Source organism: Ictalurus punctatus, chromosome 9 (assembly GCF_001660625.3).
Source record: "Ictalurus punctatus breed USDA103 chromosome 9, Coco_2.0, whole genome shotgun sequence".
Taxonomy (NCBI): domain Eukaryota; kingdom Metazoa; phylum Chordata; class Actinopteri; order Siluriformes; family Ictaluridae; genus Ictalurus; species Ictalurus punctatus.
In genome coordinates this window covers 4,688,047-4,715,568 of record NC_030424.2, presented here as the reverse complement: position 1 = coordinate 4,715,568, position 27,522 = coordinate 4,688,047, and the positions used below count along the sequence as shown (strand labels likewise).

The 27,522-nt window shown below is 43.3% G+C and overlaps 8 non-coding genes across 8 annotated transcripts; all 8 read left to right on the top strand.

Moving 5' to 3' along the window:
• Window positions 1–8,767: 8,767 nt before the first annotated feature.
• Window positions 8,768–8,838, top strand: trnae-uuc (transfer RNA glutamic acid (anticodon UUC)). The gene has a single exon. It is a non-coding gene; the product is annotated as a tRNA-Glu (tRNA).
• Window positions 8,839–11,712: 2,874 nt separating this feature from the next.
• trnae-uuc (transfer RNA glutamic acid (anticodon UUC)) lies at window positions 11,713–11,783 on the top strand. Its single transcript has one exon. It is a non-coding gene; the product is annotated as a tRNA-Glu (tRNA).
• Window positions 11,784–13,601: 1,818 nt separating this feature from the next.
• trnar-acg (transfer RNA arginine (anticodon ACG)) lies at window positions 13,602–13,674 on the top strand. The gene has a single exon. It is a non-coding gene; the product is annotated as a tRNA-Arg (tRNA).
• A 347-nt stretch (window positions 13,675–14,021) lies between these two features.
• trnae-uuc (transfer RNA glutamic acid (anticodon UUC)) lies at window positions 14,022–14,093 on the top strand. Its single transcript has one exon. It is a non-coding gene; the product is annotated as a tRNA-Glu (tRNA).
• A 2,801-nt stretch (window positions 14,094–16,894) lies between these two features.
• Window positions 16,895–16,967, top strand: trnar-acg (transfer RNA arginine (anticodon ACG)). The gene has a single exon. It is a non-coding gene; the product is annotated as a tRNA-Arg (tRNA).
• A 347-nt stretch (window positions 16,968–17,314) lies between these two features.
• Window positions 17,315–17,386, top strand: trnae-uuc (transfer RNA glutamic acid (anticodon UUC)). The gene has a single exon. It is a non-coding gene; the product is annotated as a tRNA-Glu (tRNA).
• A 2,125-nt stretch (window positions 17,387–19,511) lies between these two features.
• Window positions 19,512–19,584, top strand: trnar-acg (transfer RNA arginine (anticodon ACG)). Its single transcript has one exon. It is a non-coding gene; the product is annotated as a tRNA-Arg (tRNA).
• Window positions 19,585–19,931: 347 nt separating this feature from the next.
• On the top strand, window positions 19,932–20,002 carry trnae-uuc (transfer RNA glutamic acid (anticodon UUC)). The gene has a single exon. It is a non-coding gene; the product is annotated as a tRNA-Glu (tRNA).
• The last annotated feature ends 7,520 nt before the right edge of the window (window positions 20,003–27,522 follow it).

Here is a 27,522-nt window from a genome sequence, read left to right as displayed (position 1 = left end):
ACACTCCCCTACCATTGAGTCGAGAGAACACTGGTTCAGCAGAGTAGCTGGGGTGGGGGCGCCTTATACCACAGGGCTAAGAGTTCCTGTTCAGACCAGAGGGTGATGTTCGGAAGAACACACCTTCATTGTATAATTTACTGATCATGATCTAGACTGCGTACAGTCCTATATATAGATTGTGACAGGTCAATAGCTTGCGTGCCTTTAACTGTAATTGGAAGTCGGTATGATTCCCTGTTTGTAAACTGAATGAGGACGGTTATCTAAACCACCGAGCGCGCGAGAGAGGGAGAGAGCGCGTGCGAGAGATTTCTGTTTTTTCCCCTTTTTCCAATCCTTTAGTTATCTCACGCTCTACATTAAAGTCAAAGTGATTCAATGTATATATATATATATATATATATATATATATATATATATATATATATATATATATATATATATATATATATATATATATATATATATATACGTGGATATATTCCTGTAAAAATTAAAATCAATCAGCATGTCTTGATGTTATCAGTCCGGAGAGAACTTTAATAATAGTTTATGTGGTGTGCATTGTGCCACTTAGTTTCCTCTGCACAGACATCTTTGCCTGACTAATGATAAAATTAACATGTGAACCTGTTCGTTTTGAGTGATATTAATAAAAAACCCTGAAAAGTAAAACCGACCCGAGGTAACAGCCTCTGGCTGATCGCAATGTGGTCTGTATCAGGCTAGGTCACATCCTCCCTGTTGAGATAATGTTGAGCCTAAACATTTGGTTTTAGAGAGCAGTCTACCTTCATGAACTGACTCGCTAACAAGAGCTGGAGTAACCATAACTAATTTGTGTAGGTGATTCCTATACGGGTATGTGTCTATACAATATCTTAAGCAGTGTAAGTGCGAATTCTTCTGGCGTGTGGTATTCATGTTGTATAATGCGGAATAATTTCTGCATGTTTTCTCTTTAAATGCTGTGTATATGTCCAATGATAAGTAATTAGTAAGATCAGATGGCAGTAGTAGTCTGCACATCTTAAATTATTTGTAATGTGTTGTACGCCTGTTACAGATGTGATATCTAAGTCCGTAACATTAGAATAAGGTGATGATTACTTAATGTGGAATTCGGGTTTTGCAGGGAGTACGAGTATCTGGATTAGACAGCCTTGCATAATGGTTCCTTTTGCCGACATGTTGTGCTGATATGAGTTTGGGAGGTAGTTTAATTACGGTCCCTTTACAACAGTGTAATTTGAAGTGATTTGTTTTTTCCTGAACCGTAGACTGGTGAATAGAATAGAGTAGTTATGCAAATATATGGGTGTGTGTATATATATATACATATACGGTGTGCTATGGATATGTCATACAAAATATACGAGTTACAATATTTAAATAATACAAAGCAGTGGTCACAAACTCGAGAAAGGGAGGATATACTGCACAACCTCTGAAGTGAATTGAATTGATAATACGTTATACAGCAGCTGAGAACTGATAAAAACTGAGAGCTAAGAACTAGATGCAGGTGTGTGTGATCTGGGAATTGCAGTTCATGGCAGCCAGCCATGTTTGTGGACCGCAGTGAAGGATGGGAAATGTGGTTTGTGATATGAGTAGATTTAACACTACCTTAATATGGTCAAATACAGTTTAAATGAAATGGATAAAATTATAGGGCGAATCTTATGCTTCTTACAATTGTGCGTTCAGCCAAGGTAACAACTTGGTGGTAAATTGAAACAAAGCTCACAGATGATAAATTTTATTTTAGACTAAGTTAAATACATATTCACATTCCTCCAAAGTGAGCAACATTTAAATGTCATGTATGAAGGATCTGAGTGATATTTTGAGTACAGTATTTTGGTACAGTTATAAGTTAATAAGAAACAAAATGCATGTACATGCATGTATACCATTTAGACTAAAGACTAGTGCTGTACACATAGAACCAAATTCACTAGGTTGTTTTGAATGAAAATTAGTGGGATAAAAGTGGCTAGAGGACTGTAAATGCATATCTAGATCTCAACCTCATTTACTCTATTTTAGTTCTATCTTATTGGGATTATCACTCGTTAGCACAGATGGAATGTTAATATGTTCGGGTAGTGTGCACCACAAATTTCCAGACTAAAGGAATTTTGGTTTCCTTTCTCAATATCTTTCTGGTAAATGAAAAACAGGAAGGGATAAGAATGTATCTTTGTCAATTGGGTTTGTACTTTTAAAAGTAAACGGACTAGAACTATTTTACAGGGATAACTATACATGAGAGTGGAAAACCCCTTTAAGAGAGGTGTTATTCGATTGATTAGAGCAGTGGAGATTACTTTAGTAATTTTTTTTTTAAATGATTTGATAGACCAACATTATTTAATCTCTGCAGCAATATTTCCTGATTCACTGTGTTGAGAGCCTCTTCTAAATCAACAGACAAGGAAGTGCAGAGGGTACCGTGACATTGTTTTAAGACTTTCAAAACAACAGTTGTGCTGATATGTTTATATGACCTTAGACTTCTTGCAGACTGATAACATGTGAACGGTTCACTGAAAAAGCTGTCTACAAGGGACAGGAGGCTTTAGGATTGGACTGTAATGATCTAATATAGTTGGATGTCCCTGATTTAATTTAATAAAATAAAATAAATAAAAAAGAAAGCTGATTTCCAAATTTCTGGTATAACCCCGTTGTCAATGAAGGATTAAAATGATAAGTTAAAAGAGATAAAATAATATCAACTGCTAAGTTTAGAAATACAGACTCCACACAATCAGGGCCTTGTGATGTGTTTATATCGAACTTGAGTGATCTGTAAACATTAGAAGTCTTAACACGTTAAAAACTGAACTCCTCGTGTCGAATTGTTTTTAATAGCTTACTGCTTTATTAAAATCAGGGTATAGTAAATCACGATGAATATTCACCGTTTTAAGACCGAGATCTGATGCATAAATTGAACATTTAATGATGGGTTTTGCAGTTGTGTGTTCCCAGTTGTCTGTCTCCAGTTTCCAGTACTATTGTCCTGTAAACAATATCTTCGATCCTCAGAAAAAGGATGAAAGGACATGCCCACTTAGTCTAGCATTATTACAGCAAGCTGTGATAACAAAAGCGATAAGTTTTGCGATACAACCAACCCACCCAGTAACCATTATTTATAGTATGATGGATATAGAATACATATATAGATATATATATATATATATATATATATATATATATATATATATATATATATATATAAGATGTCCCAACTGTAACCTATAACTGTAATTCCATTCCACATGATATTATTATTGATCAGCGCTTTTTTCCAAGTGACTGCATGTGAGAGCTCAAGGCCGTGACTCCCCTTAACATGCCTAGATTAGTAGGACACCTGGAAGCGTCTCCTTCGGGGGCTGTGGGCTCCCCTGCGGTGTACTCCTCTGTGGTCATAGACTCCCTTGCACGCTCCCAAGGCCGTCAGGACATGATTGGGGTCATCCTCCGCCCCATAAAAGCACAACAAATGTTCCTGGACGTTATCAAGTATGGTCTGCAGTAGATCACTGATTGCTCACTAAAGGACAACATCCTGAGATCCGGGTGTTCTTTGGACAAGCCTGACATTGAATGGACCTATGCTTTGCACCTGAACTATGGCTGGCAAACTACAACAAAGACTGTGTCTTACGTGTGACTGAAAGGGGGGGTGCTGCTTGGGGGGGTCCCGGCTCAGGAGAATGGGGCGCTTACAGGGCTGAAGTTTATGTATTGAAAACATTGGATTTGGTGGCACAAGGATTGCCAGGCTGGAGAGGCTCTCTTAGTGTGGATCATTGGGAAAATTGCTCTCTCACACATCGATCTTACGTTCATCACACCAGGTCATTTCTATTTTGAAAGAACAGGATATAGGGATATGGGGTTAATCTATGTACCACCCGAACTAAAATTCTTAAACCTGTTAGTGTGCCTAACTCACCAACTGTGGTGTTGTAATGGTGTAATTAATTCTGTGGAGCCAGTCACTGAGAACACTCACGATTGCCCAGCCGAAATTCGTATTTCGTTGAGCTTAAAAGTTTTGGGTCCGAAATTTCACAAACATTATGAACACCCTGTTCTGCCCAATTGGCTGAATTGAAGTCTATCACTAAAGAATGCAACCTGGTTAAGGGTAGAATTGTTAAAAAAAAATAAAAAATAAATAAAAAATAATATAAATACTGACGTTTAGGCCCATGGATTGTGTCGTCTGTTTGGAGTTGTTTGAATGCAATGAGGTTCTATGAAAAAATTGGAACGCCACTTATCGAACAGATAGTTTAATTGAATTCTGACTGCACTTCTTGCTGTATGTATTACAGCTGCCCATGATCTTAGTTAGTGTGCGAGGGGGAAGGTAGAGGAATGATCTCTGTACTTGCAGGCAACGGTGGAGGATCACCTGAAGTGTGCTCAAAATTATTTATTTTTTCCTTGACCTTGGATAGGTCTGGCATACCCTGATTTGTGTTTGATGTAATTTGTGCTGATACTAAACGTATTTTGGTAGATGCTCTACCTCTTGCACTAATGACCTATCACATGCAGACTAACAGCAATATGTATCTAACACCGCATGAAATGCTTACGGGTCGACCCATGTCTGTGTCTGTTCCTTATGATGGACGGCCGCTGGAGTAATTGCAGATGAATCAAAAACATATATAAGACCACTAACTATTATGTATGGAGCTATATATTCACAGGAACACAGCTGAGTGCAGTGTTATGTGTGAGGCGTCACCGCCTCAACGGGGGGAGGAGGTGTTCACCGGAGGTGTTCACCCGGAGGTGTTCACCCGGAGCCGCGAGAGAATGCTGACTATGAGAATGCCTCAATCCTCCAATGACGAGATGGTGGGGAACACGTGAAGGTCCGGTACGAAGCTTCAACGGGGGGTCTGCTCAGTCAGTGGCAGACAGGATGAGAAGATGTGCAGATCCATGCCCTGGGTGTACGTGCTAGCCTAACCTCTCCCCAAAGGGTGGCTCTCTACAGTACGTAAAGTGCTTGAGCTGAAGACAACCAGCATACAGAGAGATATTGCATACAACAGACTGTCAAGTATTGTTATAAAATGTTATAAAATGTTTGTGATATGACGCACTCAGGCATGAGAAAAGTATAATGGTGCTGCCGAGCACATAGTGCTGGCAGGGTGGGAATTTTTCCTCGTAGGAGGTTTTTTCACCCACCCCTGACTGCAAAAGACTGGGGTTTGGTTTTTGAGGGGAAGCAAAAATCTGCAGGTCCCGACAAATGCAAAACTGTGGGCTGACAGGCCTAGTTGAGAAAGATAGGGACGTGTAGATCCAATCAAGTAGTTAGTTATTGTAGTGGCCACTCATACGTACGGCAGTAGTAGTAGTAATGAATGATTAGGGGAACTCAGTTAATCACACTTATAATCGATGTAGGCAAACAAAGTATAATCAAGGTAGTTAGATTCGAAATGAGATATATATATACATAGTTAAAAGGAGAAGTTAAGGGTTAAGAGTTATGGCTAGGTACATCTACACATGTCTCCCACCAGGTCTAAAAAACCTCCTCAGCTCTATTCGGATCAGTGTTGCGTAGAAGTGGTTATTGTAAGGGACCCATTGGATTACGGGGACGGGCGCAGGAATTAGCGTGGGACGGCCAGGGGGTGCGGCAGAACCAGTTTTTCCACAGATACCCGCTTAATTAAGGTATTGTATGAGGCTTCATAGCCTCAGAGGGGGGAAATGTTGTGGATAAAAATGACATGAAATAAACACGAGGGAGACTGAGTATGAGTAAATATGTAATTTTATTGGTAATTCACAGGACGGGTGGGTGCGTAGTCTGGAGGAGAGTAAGAGGGGGAAGAAAATGGGGTGCGTCCTGGGGACATGGGGAAATCAGGGTGGGTGAAGTGAACGGACCACTGAGAGTCGGGCGGACTGGTGGGTGAGAAGAGGGACGAATGGTCGGGGCCCGGATCAGAGAAGACAACATCATCCTCGGATTGGAAGCTAGAGGGGGGTTCTGGTTCTGACTGTGTAGAGGCGTCAACACGCACGTTCGTGGGGCAGATTCTGTACCGAAGAAGAGGGGGGAACCCCGGGTCTCTATTCTTAGGGGGGGTGCTGCGAAGATAGTTAAGTAGCATCATGATATCAGCCATGAGATGCACAAGCTGGTAATGAGTGTCCAGATCCAGATCCAGGTCCAGTAACGGAGAGAGAGGGGACTGACGACGGGCACCGGCACCTAGACATACAGAAGCGGTTTTAGTCAGAGGTGGATAAATTGGTAAAACACTTTAAAGATCTTTATGGGTTATTAGTCGAAATAGTCGAAAGAAGTGTACGAGCTGAGGAGTGCTAAAACACACACACACACACGCTCGTACAGTCAAGGGCGGGCAAGTAGACACAACATACACACACACACTCTCTCTTTCTCATACACACACACGAATAACTTTAATAATATCTTATAGTAATAGAGAAACTCTATAAAAAACAGAATAGTAGGATATGCAGGACAGTAGAACTGCAATGATATTAAGAAGTTGGAAGTACAGTAAACCGCTTTTCAAGTAGTATAAATATATATAAAATAAGAAATATAGTGCAAATATGAAAATAAATTATAAACGAGAAATACAGGAAAAATAGAAAAATATGACTTACTCATGATTCAGATGGTGAAGATTCTCGTCTCGCAAGGAAAGCCTTAATTTTTAGAGAACCATGAAGAGAGCCAGTTATAAGGGTGGCTGGGTCAAACTGCCCCCCCCCCCCCCCCCCCCCCCCCGAGATAACGATAAGACCAAGGTCCCTCCCGGTTGTTTAGTCGTCTTGTCTACGTCATTTTATTTCCCTAGGTAATTGAGAATCCTGGTTTCTGACCACCTAGGTAATTGAGAATCCTGGTTTCTGACCACCTAGGTAAATGAGAATCCTGGTTTCTGATTCTCTATGTAATTCAAAACGCTGGGTTTTTATTTTCTGGGTTATTAGAAATGCCTGGGTTCTGATTCTATGTGTAAGTGAAATAGGCCTTTTCTGGAAACAAATGGGTTATCTAGTGTGTAAATACAGTATAAATACTGGAGCTTAAGCTCAGGGTATTGGGATCACTTCTGAGAATTCTCATCGGTGTGGATCTCGTGTGGTGGAATGGAACAATAAAGCTGGACCCTTGCTTCTTCTCACTCACGGCTGGTGTATTTTTTCTATCTCCAACTGGGCTCAGAGGTAGATGTGAGTATTGGCTTCTAAGTTGAGTTTTAAATGTTTTTGGGTAATAGGCTAAATTTGAGCCAACACTTGCTTTGAGTATAGCACACGCAATCAACATTTCTCACTGTACCACGCTTTACAGGGGTGAGGTTGGTCTCAATGTCCCTGGACCAAACCTGTGCAAAGTGAAATGAGGCTGGTTTTCACTACAGCAGGCAAAAGGTGTGCCTCTTCATCCAGCATATGGTTTTCTGTCACAAAAAAAAAAAAAAAAAAACTGATCAGGCTACGGGAGGTTGATGTGCCGGAGGTTCATTTTCTCACACAACACAACGGCCTGCATGTTTCCAATAAAGGTCAAAATCAGATTGCAAGATTTTGTTAGAAGTTAGGTGGGAATTTGCATTTACCTAGGACAGGTTGCCTTGCTATGAGTATAGCACACGCAATCAACATTTAGCACACGCAATCAACATTTCTCACTGTACCACGCATTTCAGGGGTGAGGTTGGTCTCAAAGTCCCTGGATCAAACCTGTGAAATGAGGCTGATTTTCACTACAGCAGGTAAAAGGTGTGCCTCTTCATCCAGCATATGGTTTTCTATCACAAAAAAAACAAACAAAAAAAAAACTGATCAGGCTACGGGAGGTTGATGTGCCTGAGGTTCATTTTCTCACACAACACAACGGCCTGCATGTTTCCAATAAAGGTCAAAATCAGATTGCAAGATTTTGTTAGATGTAAGGTGGGAATTTGCATTTACTTAGTACAGGTTGCCTTGCTATGAGTATAGCACACGCAATCAACATTTCTCACTGTACCAGGCCAAAGAAGTGCCAGAATGTCCCACGCCGCATCTAGCAGTTGATTTTCTGGCCGAGTGGCAACCCTCCTCAGTCCTGAAGTGCGGAGTGCAGTGACCGTATAGTGGTTAGTACTCTGCGTTGTGGTCGCAGTAACCCCGGTTGGAATCCGGGTCACGGCATGGAGTTTTCTACCTCACCCCTGAATCCTAAGGTTGGGCATGTCTTTGTGACCTCTAGCCCTTTTCCGCTGGAAAAGCACAAATAGATCGGGCATTGGCTCCATGGGCAGTGGCGCAATGGATAACGCGTCTGACTACGGATCAGAAGATTCTAGGTTCAACTCCTGGTTGGCTCAGTTCCCTTTTACCTCACTCCAAAGGTGTGCCTTTGCAACCCACTCTGGCAGCTGAGTTTCCGGCAGACCACTCATAATCTCTGGAATGCTGCGAGTCATGATCCTACTCAAGTCAGCACGCTGGCTTACTATAGCTGGCTTCCAAGTTTGCCATGTGGAAAGCAAAACGAGGCAGGCCGACAGTGTGCCGGTGCCTCCCGCTCGTGGTCCAGCAGCTGATTTTCTGGCAGTATAACAGGTCTGTGACGATCATAACGTAGTGGTTAGTACTACGTGGCCCCGGAAACCCCGGTTGGGACGCGATTGACAGCGCTGCATTTTCTCATTTTCCTGAGCAGGCGCGGATGTCCCATATGGTCTAGCGGTCAGGATTCTTGGTTTTCACCCAGGCGCCCGGGTTCCACTCCCGGTATGGGAACGGTGCTTTAGTGTATGGCCCAAGTTGAAGTTAGTTTAGCTTCTCCAGCTGAACGCTTGACTTAGTAGAAATGACAGCATAAGTAGTTAGGTTCTCATTTCCACAAGCTTTCTGTGGGCCAGTGGTGCAATGGATGAATCAGAAGATTCCAGAATCAACACCTGGAGGATTTGCTTTAGCTCTCTCTTACCCCGTCCAACATCCTGGCCCCGTCTGATCGCTAACTCTAATAGACTAGTAAAGCTGCCGCTCTGAATCTGGCAGTAGTAGCCCCTTTTCAGGGGTGAGGTTGGTCTCAATGTCCCTGGATCAAACCTGTGCAAAGTGAAATGAGGCTGGTTTTCACTACAGCAGGCAAAAGGTGTGCCTCTTCATCCAGCATATGGTTTTCTGTCACAAAAAAAAAAAAAAAAAAAAAAAAACTGATCAGGCTACGGGAGGTTGATGTGCCTGAGGTTCATTTTCTCACACAACACAACGGCCTGCATGTTTCCAATAAAGGTCAAAATCAGATTGCAAGATTTTGTTAGAAGTTAGGTGGGAATTTGCATTTACCTAGTACAGGTTGCCTTGCTATGAGTATAGCATACGCAATCAACATTTCTCACTGTACCACGCTTTTCAGGGGTGAGGTTGGTCTCAACGTCCCTGTGCAAAGTGAAATGAGGCTGGTTTTCACTACATCCAGCATATGGTTTTCTGTCAAAAATAAATAAACTTATCAGGCTACGGGAGGTTGATGTGTCTGAGGTTCATTTTCTCACACAACACCACTGCCTGCATGTTTCCAATAAAGGTCAAAATCAGATTGCAAGATTTTGTTAGAAGTTAGGTGGGAATTTGCATTTACCTAGCAACAAAGCAACATCCTGGCGCGGTCTGATCGCTAACTCTAATAAACTAGTAAAGCTGCTGCTCTGAATCTGGCTGTAGTAGCCCCTTTTCAGGGGTGAGGTTGGTCTCAACGTCCCTGGATCAAACCTGTGCAAAGTGAAATGAGGCTGGTTTTCACTACAGCAGGCATATGGTTTTCAGTCAAAAAAAAAATAAAAATTTATCAGGCTACAGGAGGTTGATGTGCCTGAGGTTCATTTTCTCACACAACACAACGGCCTGCATGTTTCCAATAAAGGTCAAAATCAGATTGCAAGATTTTGTTAGAAGTTAGGTGGGAATTTGCATTTACCTAGTACAGGTTGCCTTGCTATGAGTATAGCATACGCAATGAACATTTCTCACTGTACCACGCTTTTCAGGGGTGAGGTTGGTCTCAACGTCCCTGTGCAAAGTGAAATGAGGCTGGTTTTCACTACATCCAGCATATGGTTTTCTGTCAAAAATAAATAAATAAATAAATAAACTTATCAGGCTACGGGAGGTTGATGTGCCTGAGGTTCATTTTCTCACACAACACCACGGCCTGCATGTTTCCAATAAAGGTCAAAATCAGATTGCAAGATTTTGTTAGAAGTTAGGTGGGAATTTGCATTTACCTAGCAACAAAGCAACATCCTGGCCCCGTCTGATCGCTAACTCTAATAAACTAGTAAAGCTGCCGCTCTGAGTCTGGCTGTAGTAGCCCCTTCTCAGGGGTGAGGTTGGTCTCAACGTCCCTGGATAAAACCTGTGCAAAGTGAAATGAGGCTAGTTTTCACTACAGCAGGCATATGGTTTTCAGTCAAAAAAAAAAATAAAATTATCAGGCTACTGGAGGTTGATGTGCCTGAGGTTCATTTTCTCACACAACACAACGGCCTGCATGTTTCCAATAAAGGTCAAAATCAGATTGCAAGATTTTGTTAGAAGTTAGGTGGGAATTTGCATTTACCTAGTACAGGTTGCCTAGCTATGAGTATAGCACTCGCAATCAACATTTCTCACTGTACCACGCTTTTCAGGGGTGAGGTTGGTCTCAACGTCCCTGGATAAAACCTGTGCAAAGTGAAATGAGGCTGGTTTTCACTACATCCAGCATATGGTTTTCTGTCAAAAATAAATAAATAAATAAATAACTTATCAGGCTACGGGAGGTTGATGTGCCTGAGGTTCATTTTCTCACACAACACCATGGCCTGCATGTTTCCAATAAAGGTCAAAATCAGATTGCAAGATTTTGTTAGAAGTTAGGTGGGAATTTGCATTTACCTAGTACAGGTTGCCTTGCTATGAGTATAGCACACGCAATCAACATTTCTCACTGTACCAGGCCAAAGAAGTGCCAGAATGTCCCACGCCGCATCTAGCAGTTGATTTTCTGGCCGAGTGGCACCCCTCCTCATTCCAGAAGTGTGGAGTGCTGTGATCGTATAGTGGTTAGTATTCTGCGTTGTGGTCGCAGCAACCCCGGTTCGAATCTGGGTCACGGCATGGAGTTTTCTACCTCACCCCTGAATCCTAAGGTTGAGCATGTCTTTTCCGCTGGAAAAGCACAAGTAGATCGGACAACTGCTCCATGGGCCAGTGGCGCAATGGATAACGCGTCTGACTACGGATCAGAAGATTCTATGTTCAACTCCTGGTTGGCTCAGTTCCCTTTTACCTCACTCCAAAGGTGTGCCTTTGCAACCCACTCTGGCAGCTGAGTTTCCGGCAGACCACTCATAATCTCTGGAATGCTGCGAGTCATGATCCTACTCAAGTCAGCACGCTGGCTTACTATAGCTGGCTTCCAAGTTTGCCATGTGGAAAGCAAAACGAGGCAGGCCGACAGTGTGCCGGTGCCTCCCGCTCGTGGTCCAGCAGCTGATTTTCTGGCAGTATAACAGGTCTGTGACGATCATAACGTAGTGGTTAGTACTACGTGGCCCCGGAAACCCCGGTTGGGACGCGATTGACAGCGCTGCATTTTCTCATTTTCCTGAGCAGGCGCGGATGTCCCATATGGTCTAGCGGTCAGGATTCTTGGTTTTCACCCAGGCGCCCGGGTTCCACTCCCGGTATGGGAACGGTGCTTTAGTGTATGGCCCAAGTTGAACTTAGTTTAGCTTCTCCAGCTGAACGCTTGACTTAGTAGAAATGACAGCATAAGTAGTTAGGTTCTCATTTCCACAAGCTTTCTGTGGGCCAGTGGTGCAATGGATGAATCATAAGATTCCAGAATCAACACCTGGAGGATTTGCTTTAGCTCTCTCTTACCCCGTCCAACATCCTGGCCCCGTCTGATGGCTAACTCTAATAGACTAGTAAAGCTGCCGCTCTGAATCTGGCTGTAGTAGCCCCTTTTCAGGGGTGAGGTTGGTCTCAATGTTCCTGGATCAAACCTGTGCAAAGTGAAATGAGGCTGGTTTTCACTACATCCAGCATATGGTTTTCTGTCAAAAATAAATAAATAACTTATCAGGCTACGGGAGGTTGATGTGCCTGAGGTTCATTTTCTCACACAACACAACGGCCTGCATGTTTCTAATAAAGGTCAAAATCAGATTGCAAGATTTTGTTAGAAGTTAGGTGGGAATTTGCATTTACCTAGGAGAGGTTGCCTTGCTATGAATATAGCACACGCAATCAACATTTCTCACTGTACTACGCTTTTCAGGGATGAGGTTGGTCTCAACGTCCCTGGATCAAACCTGTGCAAAGTGAAATGAGGCTGGTTTTCACTACAGCAGGCAAAAGGTGTGCCTCTTCATCCAGCATATGGTTTTCTGTCACAAAAAAACAAAACAAAAACTGATCAGGCTACGGGAGGTTGATGTGCCTGAGGTTCATTTTCTCACACAACACCACGGCCTGCATGTTTCCAATAAAGGTCAAAATCAGATTGCAAGATTTTGTTAGAAGTTAGGTGGGAATTTGCATTTACCTAGTACAGGTTGCCTTGCTATGAGTATAGCACACGCAATCAACATTTCTCACTGTACCACGCTTTTCAGGGGTGAGGTTGGTCTCAACGTCCCTGGATAAAACCTGTGCAAAGTGAAATGAGGCTGGTTTTCACTACATCCAGCATATGGTTTTCAGTCAAAAATAAACAAATAAATAAATAACTTATCAGGCTACGGGAGGTTGATGTGCCTGAGGTTCATTTTCTCACACAACACAACGGGCTGCATGTTTCCAATAAAGGTCCAAATCAGATTGCAAGATTTTGTTAGAAGGTAGGTGGGAATTTGCATTTACGTAGTACAGGTTGCCTTGCTATGAGTATAGCACACGCAATCAACATTTTTCGCTGTACCACGCTTTTCAGGGGTGAGGTTGGTCTCAACGTCCCTGGATCAAACCTGTGCAAAGTGAAATGAGGCTGGTTTTCACTACATCCAGCATATGGCTTTCTGTCAAAAAGAAATAGATAAAAAAAAAAACTCATCAGGCTACGGGAGGTTGATGTGCCTGAGGTTCATTTTCTCACACAACACCATGGCCTGCATGTTTCCAATAAAGGTCAAAATCAGATTGCAAGATTTTGTTAGAAGTTAGGTGGGAATTTGCATTTACCTAGTACAGGTTGCCTTGCTATGAGTATAGCACACGCAATCAACATTTCTCACTGTACCAGGCCAAAGAAGTGCCAGAATGTCCCACGCCACATCTAGCAGTTGATTTTCTGGCCGAGTGGCACCCCTCCTCTATCCAGAAGTGCGGAGTGCCATGATCGTGTAGTGGTTAGTACTCTGCGTTGTGGTCGCAGTAACCCCGGTTGGAATCCGGGTCACGGCATGGAGTTTTCTGCCTCACCCCTGAATCCTAAGGTTGGGCATGTCTTTGTGACCTCTAGCCCTTTTCCGCTGGAAAAGCACAAGTAGATCGAACAATGGCTCCATGGGCCAGTGGCGCAATGGACAACGCGTCTGACTACGGATCAGAAGATTCAAGGTTCAACTCCTGGTTGGCTCAGTTCCCTTTTACCTCACTCCAAAGGTGTGCCTTTGCAACCCACTCTGGCAGCTGAGTTTCCGGCAGACCACTCATAATCTCTGGAATGCTGCGAGTCATGATCCTACTCAAGTCAGCACGCTGGCTTACTATAGCTGGCTTCCAAGTTTGCCATGTGGAAAGCAAAACGAGGCAGGCCGAAAGTGTGCCGGCGCCTCCCGCTCGTGGTCCAGCAGCTGATTTTCTGGCAGTGTAACAGGTCTGTGACGATCATAACGTAGTGGTTAGTATTACGTGGCCCCGGAAATCCCGGTTGGGACGCGATTGACAGCGCTGCATTTTCTCATTTTCCTGAGCAGGCACGGATGTCCCATATGGTCTAGCGGTCAGGATTCTTGGTTTTCACCCAGGCGGCCCGGGTTCGACTCCCGGTATGGGAACAGTGCTTTAGTGTATGGCCCAAGTTGAAGTTAGTTTAGCTTCTCCAGCTGAACGCTTGACTTAGTAGAAATGAAAGCAAGAGTAGTTAGGTTCTCATTTCCACAAGCTTTCTGTGGGCCAGTGGTGCAAAGGATGAATCAGAAGATTCCAGAATCAACACATGGAGGATTTGCTTTAGCTCTCTCTTACCCCGTCCAACATCCTGGCCCCGTCTGATGGCTAACTCTAATAAACTAGTAAAGCTGCCTCTCTGAATCTGGCTGTAATAGCCCATATTCAGGGGTGAGGTTGGTCTCAACATCGCTGGATTAAACCTGTGCAAAGTGAAATGAGGCTAGTTTTCACTACAGCAGGCATATGGTTTTCTGTCAAAAATAAATAAATAACTTATCAGGTTAATGGAGGTTGATGTGCCTGAGGTTCATTTTCTCACACAACACAACGGCCTGCATGTTTCTAATAAAGGTCAAAATCAGATTGCAAGATTTTGTTAGAAGTTAGGTGGGAATTTGCATTTACCTAGGACAGGTTGCCTTGCTATGAATATAGCACACGCAATCAACATTTCTCACTGTACTACGCTTTTCAGGGATGAGGTTGGTCTCAACGTCCCTGGATCAAACCTGTGCAAAGTGAAATGAGGCTGGTTTTCACTACAGCAGGCAAAAGGTGTGCCTCTTCATCCAGCATATGGTTTTCTGTCACAAAAAAAAAAAAAAAAAAACTGATCAGGCTACGGGAGGTTGATGTGCCTGAGGTTCATTTTCTCACACAACACAACGGCCTGCATGTTTCCAATAAAGGTCAAAATCAGATTGCAAGATTTTGTTAGGTAGTTAGGTGGGAATTTGCATTTACCTAGTACAGGTTGCCTTGCTATGAGTATAGCATACGCAATCAACATTTCTCACTGTACCACGCTTTTCAGGGGTGAGGTTGGTCTCAACGTCCCTGGATAAAACCTGTGCAAAGTGAAATGAGGCTGGTTTTCACTACATCCAGCATATGGTTTTCTGTCAAAAATAAATAAATAAATAAAAAAACTTATCAGGCTACGGGAGGTTGATGTGCCTGAGGTTCATTTTCTCACACAACACAACGGCCTGCATGTTTCCAATAAAGGTCAAAATCAGATTGCAAGATTTTGTTAGAAGTTAGGTGGGAATTTGCATTTACCTAGCAACAAAGCAACATCCTGGCCCCGTCTGATCGCTAACTCTAATAAACTAGTAAAGCTGCCGCTCTGAGTCTGGCTGTAGTAGCCCCTTCTCAGGGGTGAGGTTGGTCTCAACGTCCCTGGATAAAACCTGTGCAAAGTGAAATGAGGCTAGTTTTCACTACAGCAGGCATATGGTTTTCAGTCAAAAAAAAAAAAAAAATTTATCAGGCTACAGGAGGTTGATGTGCCTGAGGTTCATTTTCTCACACAACACAACGGCCTGCATGTTTCCAATAAAGGTCAAAATCAGATTGCAAGATTTTGTTAGGTAGTTAGGTGGGAATTTGCATTTACCTAGTACAGGTTGCCTTGCTATGAGTATAGCATACGCAATCAACATTTCTCACTGTACCACGCTTTTCAGGGGTGAGGTTGGTCTCAACGTCCCTGGATAAAACCTGTGCAAAGTGAAATGAGGCTGGTTTTCACTACATCCAGCATATGGTTTTCTGTCAAAAATAAATAAATAAATAAAAAAACTTATCAGGCTACGGGAGGTTGATGTGCCTGAGGTTCATTTTCTCACACAACACCACGGCCTGCATGTTTCCAATAAAGGTCAAAATCAGATTGCAAGATTTTGTTAGAAGTTAGGTGGGAATTTGTATTTACCTAGCAACAAAGCAACATCCTGGCCCCGTCTGATCGCTAACTCTAATAAACTAGTAAAGCTGCCGCTCTGAGTCTGGCTGTAGTAGCCCCTTCTCAGGGGTGAGGTTGGTCTCAACGTCCCTGGATAAAACCTGTGCAAAGTGAAATGAGGCTAGTTTTCACTACAGCAGGCATATGGTTTTCAGTCAAAAAAAAAAAAAAAATTTATCAGGCTACAGGAGGTTGATGTGCCTGAGGTTCATTTTCTCACACAACACAACGGCCTGCATGTTTCCAATAATGCTCAAAATCAGATTGCAAGATTTTGTTAGAAGTTAGGTTGGAATTTGCATTTACCTAGTACAGGTTGCCTAGCTATGAGTATAGCACACGCAATCAACATTTCTCACTGTACCACGATTTTCAGGGGTGAGGTTGGTCTCAACGTCCCTGTGCAAAGTGAAATGAGGCTGGTTTTCGCTACATCCAGCATATGGTTTTCTGTCAAAAATAAATAAATAAATAAATAAACTTATCAGGCTACGGGAGGTTGATGTGCCTGAGGTTCATTTTCTCACACAACACAACGGCCTGCATGTTTCCAATAAAGGTCAAAATCAGATTGCAAGATTTTGTTAGAAGTTAGGTGGGAATTTGCATTTACCTAGTACAGGTTGCCTTGCTATGAGTATAGCACACGCAATCTACATTTCTCACTGTACCAGGCCAAAGAAGTGCCAGAATGTCCCACGCCGCATCTAGCAGTTGATTTTCTGGCCGAGTGGCACCCCTCCTCTGTTCAGAAGTGCGGAGTGCCGTGATCGTGTAGTGGTTAGTACTCTGAGTTGTGATTGCAGTAACCCCGGTTCGAATCCGGGTCGCGGCATGGAGTTTTCTACCTCACCCCTGAATCCTAAGGTTGAGCATGTCTTTGTGACCTCTAGCCCTTTTCCGCTGGAAAAGCACAAGTAGATCGAACAATGGCTCCATGGGCCAGTGGCGCAATGGATAATGCGTCTGACTACGGATCAGAAGATTCTAGGTTCAACTCCTGGTTGGCTCAGTTCCCTTTTACCTCACTCCAAAGGTGTGCCTTTGCAACCCACTCTGGCAGCTGAGTTTCCAGCAGACCACTCATAATCTCTGGAATGCTGCGAGTCATGATCCTACTCAAGTCAGCACGCTGGCTTACTATAGCTGGCTTCCAAGTTTGCCATGTGGAAAGCAAAACGAGGCAGGCCGAAAGTGTGCCGGCGCCTCCCGCTCGTGGTCCAGCAGCTGATTTTCTGGCAGTGTAACAGGTCTGTGACGATCATAACGTAGTGGTTAGTATTACGTGGCCCCGGAAATCCCGGTTGGGACGCGATTGACAGCGCTGCATTTTCTCATTTTCCTGAGCAGGCGCGGATGTCCCATATGGTCTAGCGGTCAGGATTCTTGGTTTTCACCCAGGCGGCCCGGGTTCGACTCCCGGTATGGGAACAGTGCTTTAGTGTATGGCCCAAGTTGAAGTTAGTTTAGCTTCTCCAGCTGAACGCTTGACTTAGTAGAAATGAAAGCAAGAGTAGTTAGGTTCTCATTTCCACAAGCTTTCTGTGGGCCAGTGGTGCAATGGATGAATCAGAAGATTCCAGAATCAACACATGGAGGATTTGCTTTAGCTCTCTCTTACCCCGTCCAACATCCTGGCCCCGTCTGATGGCTAACTCTAATAAACTAGTAAAGCTGCCTCTCTGAATCTGGCTGTAATAGCCCATATTCAGGGGTGAGGTTGGTCTCAACATCACTGGATCAAACCTGTGCAAAGTGAAATGAGGCTAGTTTTCACTACAGCAGGCATATGGTTTTCTGTCAAAAAAAAAAAACTAATCAGGCTACGGGAGGTTGATGTGCCTGAGGTTCATTTTCTCACACAACACAACGGCCTGCATGTTTCTAATAAAGGTCCAAATCAGATTGCAAGATTTTGTTAGAAGTTAGGTGGGAATTTGCATTTACCTAGTACAGGTTGCCTTGCTATGAGTATAGCACACGCAATCTACATTTCTCATTGTACCATGCTTTTAAGGGGTGAGGTTGGTCTCAACGTCCCTGGATCAAACGTGTGCAAAGTGAAATGAGGCTGGTTTTCACTACATCCAGCATATGGTTTTCTGTCAAAAATGAATAAATAACTTATCAGGCTATGGGAGGTTGATGTCCCTGAGGTTCATTTTCTCACACAACACAACGGCCTGCATGTTTCCAATAAAGGTCAAAATCAGATTGCAAGATTTTGTTAGAAGTTAGGTGGGAATTTGCATTTACCTAGGACAGGTTGCCTTGCTATGAGTATAGCACACGCAATCAACATTTCTCACTGTACTACGCTTTTCAGGGATGAGGTTGGTCTCAACGTCCCTGGATCAAACCTGTGCAAAGTGAAATGAGGCTGGTTTTCACTACAGCAGGCAAAAGGTGTGCCTCTTCATCCAGCATATGGTTTTCTGTCACAAAAAAAAAAAAAAAAAAACTTATCAGGCTACGGGAGGTTGATGTGCCTGAGGTTCATTTTCTCACACAACACAACGGCCTGCATGTTTCCAATAAAGGTCAAAATCAGATTGCAAGATTTTGTTAGAAGTTAGGTGGGAATTTGCATTTACCTAGTACAGGTTGCCTTGCTATGAGTATAGCACACGCAATCAACATTTCTCACTGTACCACGCTTTTCAGGGGTGAGGTTGGTCTCAACGTCCCTGGATAAAACCTGTGCAAAGTGAAATGAGGCTGGTTTTCACTACATCCAGCATATGGTTTTCAGTCAAAAATAAACAAATAAATAAATAACTTATCAGGCTACGGGAGGTTGATGTGCCTGAGGTTCATTTTCTCACACAACACAACGGGCTGCATGTTTCCAATAAAGGTCAAAATCAGATTGCAAGATTTTGTTAGAAGTTAGGTGGGAATTTGCATTTACCGTAGTACAGGTTGCCTTGCTATGAGTATAGCACACGCAATCAACATTTTTCGCTGTACCACGCTTTTCAGGGGTGAGGTTGGTCTCAACGTCCCTGGATCAAACCTGTGCAAAGTGAAATGAGGCTGGTTTTCACTACATCCAGCATATGGCTTTCTGTCAAAAAGAAATAAATAAATAAAAAAACTCATCAGGCTACGGGAGGTTGATGTGCCTGAGGTTCATTTTCTCACACAACACCATGGCCTGCATGTTTCCAATAAAGGTCAAAATCAGATTGCAAGATTTTGTTAGAAGTTAGGTGGGAATTTGCATTTACCTAGTACAGGTTGCCTTGCTATGAGTATAGCACACGCAATCAACATTTCTCACTGTACCAGGCCAAAGAAGTGCCAGAATGTCCCACGCCACATCTAGCAGTTGATTTTCTGGCCGAGTGGCACCCCTCCTCTATCCAGAAGTGCGGAGTGCCATGATCGTATAGTGGTTAGTACTCTGCGTTGTGGTCGCAGTAACCCCGGTTGGAATCCGGGTCACGGCATGGAGTTTTCTGCCTCACCCCTGAATCCTAAGGTTGGGCATGTCTTTGTGACCTCTAGCCCTTTTCCGCTGGAAAAGCACAAGTAGATCGAACAATGGCTCCATGGGCCAGTGGCGCAATGGACAACGCGTCTGACTACGGATCAGAAGATTCTAGGTTCAACTCCTGGTTGGCTCAGTTCCCTTTTACCTCACTCCAAAGGTGTGCCTTTGCAACCCACTCTGGCAGCTGAGTTTCCAGCAGACCACTCATAATCTCTGGAATGCTGCGAGTCATGATCCTACTCAAGTCAGCACGCTGGCTTACTATAGCTGGCTTCCAAGTTTGCCATGTGGAAAGCAAAACGAGGCAGGCCGAAAGTGTGCCGGCGCCTCCCGCTCGTGGTCCAGCAGCTGATTTTCTGGCAGTATAACAGGTCTGTGACGATCATAACGTAGTGGTTAGTACTACGTGGCCCCGGAAACCCCGGTTGGGACGCGATTGACCGCGCTGCATTTTCTCATTTTCCTGAGCAGGCGCGGATGTCCCATATGGTCTAGCGGTCAGGATTCTTGGTTTTCACCCAGGCGCCCGGGTTCCACTCCCGGTATGGGAACGGTGCTTTAGTGTATGGCCCAAGTTGAACTTAGTTTAGCTTCTCCAGCTGAACGCTTGACTTAGTAGAAATGACAGCATAAGTAGTTAGGTTCTCATTTCCACAAGCTTTCTGTGGGCCAGTGGTGCAATGGATGAATCATAAGATTCCAGAATCAACACCTGGAGGATTTGCTTTAGCTCTCTCTTACCCCGTCCAACATCCTGGCCCCGTCTGATCGCTAACTCTAATAGACTAGTAAAGCTGCCGCTCTGAATCTGGCTGTAGTAGCCCCTTTTCAGGGGTGAGGTTGGTCTCAATGTTCCTGGATCAAACCTGTGCAAAGTGAAATGAGGCTGGTTTTCACTACATCCAGCATATGGTTTTCTGTCAAAAAGAAATAAATAAAAAAAAAACTCATCAGGCTACGGGAGGTTGATGTGCCTGAGGTTCATTTTCTCACACAACACCATGGCCTGCATGTTTCCAATAAAGGTCAAAATCAGATTGCAAGATTTTGTTAGAAGTTAGGTGGGAATTTGCATTTACCTAGGACAGGTTGCCTTGTGTTGTGCATAAAAATGACATGAAATAAACACGAGGGAGACTGAGTATGAGTAAATATGTAATTTTATTGGTAATTCACAGGACGGGTGGGTGCGTAGTCTGGAGGAGAGTAAGAGGGGGAAGAAAATGGGGTGCGTCCTGGGGACATGGGGAAATCAGGGTGGGTGAAGTGAACGGACCACTGAGAGTCGGGCGGACTGGTGGGTGAGAAGAGGGACGAATGGTCGGGGCCCGGATCAGAGAAGACAACATCATCCTCGGATTGGAAGCTAGAGGGGGGTTCTGGTTCTGACTGTGTAGAGGCGTCAACACGCACGTTCGTGGGGCAGATTCTGTACCGAAGAAGAGCGGGGAACCCCGGGTCTCTATTCTTAGGGGGGGTGCTGCGAAGATAGTTAAGTAGCATCATGATATCAGCCGTGAGATGCACAAGCTGGTAATGAGTGTCCAGATCCAGATCCAGGTCCAGTAACGGAGAGAGAGGGGACTGACGACGGGCACCGGCACCTAGACATACAGAAGCGGTTTTAGTCAGAGGTGGATAAATTGGTAAAACACTTTAAAGATCTTTATGGGTTATTAGTCGAAATAGTCGAAAGAAGTGTACGAGCTGAGGAGTGCTAAAATACACACACACACACGCTCGTACAGTCAAGGGCGGGCAAGTAGACACAACATACACACACACACTCTCTCTTTCTCATACACACACACGAATAACTTTAATAATATCTTATAGTAATAGAGAAACTCTATAAAAAACAGAATAGTAGGATATGCAGGACAGTAGAACTGTAATGATATTAAGAAGTTGGAAGTACAGTAAACCGCTTTTCAAGTAGTATAAATATATATAAAATAAGAAATATAGTGCAAATATGAAAATAAATTATAAACGAGAAATACAGGAAAAATAGAAAAATATAACTTACTCATGATTCAGATGGTGAAGATTCTCGTCTCGCAAGGAAAGCCTTAATTTTTAGAGAACCATGAAGAGAGCCAGTTATAAGGGTGGCTAGGTCAAACTGCCCCCCCCCTCGAGATAACGATAAGACCAAGGTCCCTCCCGGTTGTTTAGTCGTCTTGTCTACGTCATTTTATTTCCCTAGGTAATTGAGAATCCTGGTTTCTGACCACCTAGGTAATTGAGAATCCTGGTTTCTGACCACCTAGGTAAATGAGAATCCTGGTTTCTGATTCTCTATGTAATTCAAAACGCTGGGTTTTTATTTTCTGGGTTATTAGAAATGCCTGGGTTCTGATTCTATGTGTAAGTGAAATAGGCCTTTTCTGGAAACATATGGGTTATCTAGTGTGTAAATACAGTATAAATACTGGAGCTTAAGCTCAGGGAATTGGGATCACTTCTGAGAATTCTCATCGGTGTGGATCTCGTGTGGTGGAATGGAACAATAAAGCTGGACCCTTGCTTCTTCTCACTCACGGCTGGTGTATTTTTTCTATCTCCAACTGGGCTCAGAGGTAGATGTGAGTATTGGCTTCTAAGTTGAGTTTTAAATGTTTTTGGGTAATAGGCTAAATTTGAGCCAACATTTGGCACCCCAGATGGGACTGGGCTAAGATCTATATGTCTGGAATCTCTCCTGTGGTACTTCGCTCTCTAAGCAACAGACAGGCCGTATAGGAAAAGGCATTGCAGACGCCTGTTATTTCAAAGCTCTGTTTTAGTGGTCTGTTGCTACGACTGAGAAGCCCCGGGGTGGGAAGAAAGACTAAGTGGGTCTCCAAAAGAACCTGGAGTGAGTGAGAAGAGGTAAGAGAAGTGTGGATTGTAGAAGATTGTACTTATTGTAATTGTATAAGGTTCATAAGACTGTGTAAGGATATGGCATATGTGTTGTGTGAGTGAAAGTCCTGCAATACCGCTGGAGGAAGGGAAAAAAGGTAGAAAAAAGAGAAGAGAAATAGAGAAATACTCCAGGGTGGGGATAGAAAGCAGGTGGAAAATGAGGCCTCAGACCCCAGATACCGGCTACTAGACTAGACTAGCAGACTAGTGGCGGCTGCATTGGTGGGGACCCCTAATACCGCTGGAAAAAGATTAGATAAAAGATAGATAGATTAGATTCCAGGGCTGGATAGAGAGGGGAATAAATCCTGGGCCCAGGTCCGGGTCGTGCAATACAGCATGCCCAGTGTATGAATGGAATATGTACTAACAAATGTGTGTGCTTAAAATATATGTGCTTATAATATGTATAATATGAGTGTGGTGTGAGAGCGTGTAAGTTTTGGAGACAGGGAAAATGTATTTATTAGTGCTCTGAACATGAGCTCCATACCTAAAGTATTGGATAAGTGGGATAAGATTCAGAGAAAAGAATTCTTTTGGAGAAAGTTGGATTTAATTTGTATGACTGTAAGCTTCATGCATACGGAGCTGGTATGTAGGTGCTTTATACTTTGAAAACTTCATGTAGTAACATAAATAAGCGTAATAATGTGGAATACAATGTGTGTATGGGAGCTTGCCTGCGTTGTTGATAGAACGGAGGGGTGTATGTGTGTGTTCTTGTCTGTCCTTATCTGTGCGTCTGTGTGGAAATAGGGAGGAAGGACAAGGGGAAAAAAAACAAAAAAAAAAAGGAAAAAAAAACAAAACAAAAAAAAAAAAAGGGAAAAAGATTGTGTGATCCGGGAACAGGAAAACTGAAGGTGGGAGAAAAGTATATTGTCGGGGCCATTATTGAGAAATGACTGCCACAAGGCCCACACGGGTGAGGTTTCCAACTCAGGACGGGGAAAGTAGGCGGCTGCAGCATCCACAGGGACACAATGGAGCCCGCGTGAAAGAAATACAAAACGATGCAGGAGTAAGTGAAATTTTGTCCTGGTTAAAACGGGGGGCTCAAAAAGACGGTGCGGGAATATGGCGCAGTGTAGAAGGGTTGTGTATAGCCCCAGTCAGCCGCCTCCCACGCTTGATCAAAGACACCCATGGCGTGGATCATGTCAATAAGACTGAAATGATCCGGAAAATCCGTCAGGAATGGTGGTCCCCTCAGCTGGCCTCACAGGTGGACCAAATGGTGAACGCATGTGCTGTGTGCATCAACCACAACGTGCGAAAGAACCTCACCACCCCCTTAGGACATATTCCCCCGCCGACGGGACCGTTTCGGCATCTTATGATGAATCATATAGACATGGGAGCGGAGTTCCAGGTAGATGGGAAACGCTTCCTTCTGGTCATAGTGGACCGCTTTAGCCAGTGGGTGGAGGCGACTGCTACTTCTGAGGAAGATGTGGAGTCCGCCGCTAAATTTTTATGTTGTGAGGTCATACCTCGATTCGGGATCCCTGATTTTTTGAGTTCAGACAATGGCATCCACTTCGTAAATAACGTCCTTAAGTATGTTGCATCGGCCTTGAAGGTTGATCATAAGCTAGGATGTGTATATCTTCCTGAGTCCCAAAGCACGATGGACCCAGGGTACCGCACCCTAACTAATAAATTGGCAAAAATATGCGATGACTCACACCTAAACTCAAATCCACCGACAGTTATATTCACAGGTTAGAGAAGCAATCCATGGTGGGGACGGGGTACGGGAGGATGTACGTTTAGTGGCCCCCGGGGATAGAGTACACATTCGTATGTTTCAGAGAAATAGCCCCCTCGGGGCACGTCGGGAAGGACCCTTCACTGTGGTCGCTGCAACCGCCTCGGCTGTGAGAGTTGAAGAGAGAGATCATTGGTACCACTTAAACCAGTGCGTCCGTGCCGGAGCAGATACGGGACGGCGAGGACCAACAACCCCAGGCCCTGCCACTACAGGGCAGCCCATGGGGACGGAGGTGTTAACCGACAGCGACTCGGATACCTCACTTATGGGTCCGGCCTACGGCACTCGAGCCCAGGCTAAACGACGGGCTGTGGAAAGGCTAGATAGACCGGCCCAGTCGGATGCCGGTAGCTCAACAGGCTCTTCGTTCCTCTCCTCTCCATACGATGATATTGACCCTGTTACCTCCCCCCGAGCTGAAGCGGGAGACGTAGCTGCCGTCCCGCTAGTAACCCCACCAGAGGCAGAATTGTTATCAACACTCGCCACTCTCTGGCAATCTGATAACCTTGATGACCCCATGCCTATGAGCACTATTGATTTGGATATGCTGCAGGCCCTTGAGGTACAGTTAAGCACACCTCCCCCCGTGCCCCCTGAGCTCCAGTCTCCGCAGGGATCTTTACACACTCCCCTACCATTGAGTCGAGAGAACACTGGTTCAGCAGAGTAGCTGGGGTGGGGGCGCCTTATACCACAGGGCTAAGAGTTCCTGTTCAGACCAGAGGGTGATGTTCGGAAGAACACACCTTCATTGTATAATTTACTGATCATGATCTAGACTGCGTACAGTCCTATATATAGATTGTGACAGGTCAATAGCTTGCGTGCCTTTAACTGTAATTGGAAGTCGGTATGATTCCCTGTTTGTAAACTGAATGAGGACGGTTATCTAAACCACCGAGCGGGCGAGAGAGGGAGAGAGCGCGTGCGAGAGATTTCTGTTTTTTCCCCTTTTTCCAATCCTTTAGTTATCTCACGCTCTACATTAAAGTCAAAGTGATTCAATGTATATATATATATATATATATATATATATATATATATACGTGGATATATTCCTGTAAAAATTAAAATCAATCAGCATGTCTTGATGTTATCAGTCCGGAGAGAACTTTAATAATAGTTTATGTGGTGTGCATTGTGCCACTTAGTTTCCTCTGCACAGACATCTTTGCCTGACTAATGATAAAATTAACATGTGAACCTGTTCGTTTTGAGTGATATTAATAAAAAACCCTGAAAAGTAAAACCGACCCGAGGTAACAGCCTCTGGCTGATCGCAATGTGGTCTGTATCAGGCTAGGTCACATCCTCCCTGTTGAGATAATGTTGAGCCTAAACATTTGGTTTTAGAGAGCAGTCTACCTTCATGAACTGACTCGCTAACAAGAGCTGGAGTAACCATAACTAATTTGTGTAGGTGATTCCTATACGGGTATGTGTCTATACAATATCTTAAGCAGTGTAAGTGCGAATTCTTCTGGCGTGTGGTATTCATGTTGTATAATGCGGAATAATTTCTGCATGTTTTCTCTTTAAATGCTGTGTATATGTCCAATGATAAGTAATTAGTAAGATCAGATGGCAGTAGTAGTCTGCACATCTTAAATTATTTGTAATGTGTTGTACGCCTGTTACAGATGTGATATCTAAGTCCGTAACATTAGAATAAGGTGATGATTACTTAATGTGGAATTCGGGTTTTGCAGGGAGTACGAGTATCTGGATTAGACAGCCTTGCATAATGGTTCCTTTTGCCGACATGTTGTGCTGATATGAGTTTGGGAGGTAGTTTAATTACGGTCCCTTTACAACAGTGTAATTTGAAGTGATTTGTTTTTTCCTGAACCGTAGACTGGTGAATAGAATAGAGTAGTTATGCAAATATATGGGTGTGTGTATATATATATACATATACGGTGTGCTATGGATATGTCATACAAAATATACGAGTTACAATATTTAAATAATACAAAGCAGTGGTCACAAACTCGAGAAAGGGAGGATATACTGCACAACCTCTGAAGTGAATTGAATTGATAATACGTTATACAGCAGCTGAGAACTGATAAAAACTGAGAGCTAAGAACTAGATGCAGGTGTGTGTGATCTGGGAATTGCAGTTCATGGCAGCCAGCCATGTTTGTGGACCGCAGTGAAGGATGGGAAATGTGGTTTGTGATATGAGTAGATTTAACACTACCTTAATATGGTCAAATACAGTTTAAATGAAATGGATAAAATTATAGGGCGAATCTTATGCTTCTTACAATTGTGCGTTCAGCCAAGGTAACAACTTGGTGGTAAATTGAAACAAAGCTCACAGATGATAAATTTTATTTTAGACTAAGTTAAATACATATTCACATTCCTCCAAAGTGAGCAACATTTAAATGTCATGTATGAAGGATCTGAGTGATATTTTGAGTACAGTATTTTGGTACAGTTATAAGTTAATAAGAAACAAAATGCATGTACATGCATGTATACCATTTAGACTAAAGACTAGTGCTGTACACATAGAACCAAATTCACTAGGTTGTTTTGAATGAAAATTAGTGGGATAAAAGTGGCTAGAGGACTGTAAATGCATATCTAGATCTCAACCTCATTTACTCTATTTTAGTTCTATCTTATTGGGATTATCACTCGTTAGCACAGATGGAATGTTAATATGTTCGGGTAGTGTGCACCACAAATTTCCAGACTAAAGGAATTTTGGTTTCCTTTCTCAATATCTTTCTGGTAAATGAAAAACAGGAAGGGATAAGAATGTATCTTTGTCAATTGGGTTTGTACTTTTAAAAGTAAACGGACTAGAACTATTTTACAGGGATAACTATACATGAGAGTGGAAAACCCCTTTAAGAGAGGTGTTATTCGATTGATTAGAGCAGTGGAGATTACTTTAGTAATTTTTTTTTTAAATGATTTGATAGACCAACATTATTTAATCTCTGCAGCAATATTTCCTGATTCACTGTGTTGAGAGCCTCTTCTAAATCAACAGACAAGGAAGTGCAGAGGGTACCGTGACATTGTTTTAAGACTTTCAAAACAACAGTTGTGCTGATATGTTTATATGACCTTAGACTTCTTGCAGACTGATAACATGTGAACGGTTCACTGAAAAAGCTGTCTACAAGGGACAGGAGGCTTTAGGATTGGACTGTAATGATCTAATATAGTTGGATGTCCCTGATTTAATTTAATAAAATAAAATAAATAAAAAAGAAAGCTGATTTCCAAATTTCTGGTATAACCCCGTTGTCAATGAAGGATTAAAATGATAAGTTAAAAGAGATAAAATAATATCAACTGCTAAGTTTAGAAATACAGACTCCACACAATCAGGGCCTTGTGATGTGTTTATATCGAACT